Source organism: Nicotiana attenuata, unplaced genomic scaffold (genome assembly GCF_001879085.1).
Source record: "Nicotiana attenuata strain UT unplaced genomic scaffold, NIATTr2, whole genome shotgun sequence".
NCBI classification, from domain to species: Eukaryota; Viridiplantae; Streptophyta; class Magnoliopsida; order Solanales; family Solanaceae; genus Nicotiana; species Nicotiana attenuata.
In genome coordinates, this window is record NW_017671585.1 from 139,198 (window position 1) to 142,793 (window position 3,596).

Sequence of the window (3,596 nt, forward strand, 5' to 3'; positions counted from 1 at the left end):
CTTTTCACTTAGTTTATATACTAGGTCTTCTCCTTACCCAACGGTCATTAACCATAGTACTTAAGTCGTTTGACTATATTACGGGTTGACCTTTTGAAATGTCGTAACATCCAATTCGCCGCTCAAGCGTTCTGAATACATGAGCTCGGCCGTGGCAGAGGTGCGTGTCGTTATAGCGTTGTGTGGATACGACTTTGGCCCAAGTAACTTTTTGCCGTCCCTTTCCACGCAGATTCTTGTCTGGTCAGATCCATACAGTTTCAGGTTTGAATCGTGAGATCGGACAATCTCCTTATAACAAGGAGTATTTCTCGCTTATGAACTCACAACAATAAAAATCTAAATTAATCGGATCATTAAATTTTAATCGGGTCAGTAAATTCAAATGTATATTAGATGATTAAATAACAAAATGCTTTTAATGTGTCAGCAAAAGCCTCACCGTTAGGCCATTTGTCGTGAAGTTGATCTCCTACGGTACAACTAACACATTAATTTTAAAGAGGACTTAGGAAAATAACATCTAGAAAAATGGATACAAATGTCAAGAATGGACCGCTTTGAATGTTGAAATTAAGATAAAGCTAAGGTTGCTGATTGACTAATAGTCTAAACACTCGATCACTCTTTTTTTTTATCTCTCCTATAAATACCATCTAAAACTTCATTGTATCTCACACATCAAAAACCATTCTATTCAGTTCTTATTCCACATTCATCTTAATTATCCTCTCTTTTCTGCTTCTCTTTAACATTAATTATGGGTGTGACTACCTATACTCATGAGGCATCAACCACAGTTGCCCCAACTAGGTTATTCAAAGCTTTGGTTCTTGACGCAGACAACCTTATCCCAAAATTGATGCCACAAGTTGTTAAGAACATTGAGACTGTTGAAGGTGATGGTGGTGTTGGAAGCATCAAGAAGATGAACTTTGTCGAAGGTGAGTTATATATATATATATATATATATATATATATATATATATATATATAGTTAGACCTCTTTACAACATCATCGGTATATAATAACCATTCACTATAAAAGTCAAGTTTTTTATGGAACCAATTTCAATGCTATATTATAATGTACGTTCTCTATAACAACACTTCGCTTTATTATATATACATATATATACACCAAAGTCAGACATCTCTATATCATTATCGTTATATAACAACCATTCACTATAAAAGTCAAATTTTTTATGGAACCAATTTCAATACTATGTTATAGTATACGTTCTCTATAACAGCACTTCGCTAAAAATCCGGAATAGATGAGGCTGTTATACAGAAGGTTGACTGTATATAGGGCAGCCCAATGCAAAAAATATCATATGTTTTGTAGGGTTCGTGGAAGGGTTGCATCCCGGGGTGTGAGTGTTGGTGCATTTTTACGTCTAACATGGACGTTCTGGAATTAAAGTACAATTGTAAATTAGAATAGTTGTCTTATTATAATAACTAATTAGATAAACTGTTAACTATATATAGTAAGTGAAATTGTTTAAACGTTAAAAAGAAAAAAGAAGAAGGAGGAGGACGAGAGCTAAAAAGATTTTTATTTTTCCCTACAAAAATGTGCATTATTATCTCTATTTTTGAATGGCGAAAGATAGGAAATTCACACTAGTTTGACTTGTTTGGTGAAGTTCTTTCTCTCTTTTAGAAAATTTTCATGGTCGAAACGTTTTCTTTGGAATTAAGCCACTAAACATAAAAGATATTTTACCACATCAAATTACTAAATTGTAATATATATATATATATATATATTATTATATATATATTAATATATATATATATATATATATATATATATATATATATATATATATATATATTACACCAATAATATTAAAATTACGTATGCTATCAGTCTGTATAACTTAAATCCTCTTAAAAGACTCAGAAAATATCAAGAACAACGTATAATTAAATAATTTATTATTATTATTATTTATTTATTTGCAAAAACTTGTTCTTAGATTGTCAAGAAAATAAGTCTGCTTTATTTTGTAAAATGACAGGTGTCCAATAAAGTATTTTGAAGCACAAGCTTCATGTGATTGACGACAGAATTTGGTAACCAAATATTCACTTATCGAAGGAGATGTTCTAGGAGACAAATTGGAATCTATTACCTATGATGTCAAATTCGAAACTTCTGCAAATGGAGGTTGTATTTGCAAGACATCAACTGAGTACCACACAAAAGGTGATTATGTTTTTAAGGAAGAAGAACATAATGAAGGCAAAGATAAAGCCATGGAACTTTTCAAGGCTGTTGAAAATTACCTTCTTGCCAATCCTACCGTCTATGCCTAAATGATTACGAGCATTTTCTTATAACCGCGGTGTCCGAGTCAGTTTGCATTTAGCTAGACTAATTCCACGAGTTACCTGCTTATAATTATGGAGTTTTATCAAACTATGTTGAGAGTTTCAAAGTATTTTTCTTTTGGTTTCCATCGATATATAGTGTTTTGTGTGATGTGTGATCTTTCCAAATATGTCATGGAAAGAACTTTGAATAAAGAATATCGCAAAGCTTTGTACTGTATTTCCAAATGCTTGTACTTTAAATTAAAATGCCTTGTTCAATATACATATATATATATATATATGATCTCAAGGATGATTTCTGAAAATTTTGAAGACGTGCAATTCTCAGTGAAACTGAGACAGAACAAAATATATCTGTATTGTTAAGATTCATGATTTGTTTAGTTTTGTTTTGGCTATCAACAATGTGAGCGCTCACAAAGATATGGTCAATTTAAAGGAAAGAAGCAGTTATAAAAATATAGCTAGAGAGTCTCCGCTAGGGGTGTGCATTCGATTTATCAATTCGATTTTGACCCTTATCGATAATTACTTATCGATTATCGATTTGTACATATGCTTATCGTTATCCTTTCAATAAGGTTTCGATTTTTTCGATTTCGATTTATCGATTTTTGGGGCTTATCGATTCGGTTATCAATTACATCAATTAAGAAAATTTGCAGGATTCCACTGAAAGTATATCGCTATAAATTGTAACAAAAGCACGGAGAGAGAGAGGGAGAAAACGTACTATTGAAGTCGCTCGGAGTACGCCGGAGTTTCACTTTCTCTGCTGGGTTCCAGTTCGCGGGAGAGAGGGAGAAAGGTAAAAGCGGCGCTGAAGAATGGGTAGATGAATATATAGGGTTAGGGATTAGGTAAAGGAAAGGGTATTATAGAATAAGAGTATATTTGTTTTTAGTATATCTTATCGGTTCATCATAAACCGATAACCGAAAAGGACAAAATCGAAATCGAAATCGATAAACTCGATAAGGAAAATTTCGAAATCAAATCGATAAATCGATAAACCGATATGATAACGATAACAAATAATCGATTCGATTCATTGATTAACCTATTCGAATGCATACCCCACACGTCATTACTTGATAGTTTTAGGGATTCACTAAATTTTTAATATGCAATTGCAAAAGGATTAACTTTGACAATAAAAAAATAAAAAAATCAAGTGAAATGCATGTCGAGGCCAATTATAATTTTCAAATATATTTTCAATTAACTTCAAAAATTACTTTTCTCGA

The 3,596-nt window shown here is 32.0% G+C and overlaps 1 pseudogene; it reads left to right on the top strand.

Annotated features, from left to right (window-relative positions):
• The first annotated feature begins 630 nt into the window (after positions 1-630).
• Positions 631-2,471, top strand: LOC109209125 (annotated as a pseudogene).
• Positions 2,472-3,596: the final 1,125 nt, after the last annotated feature.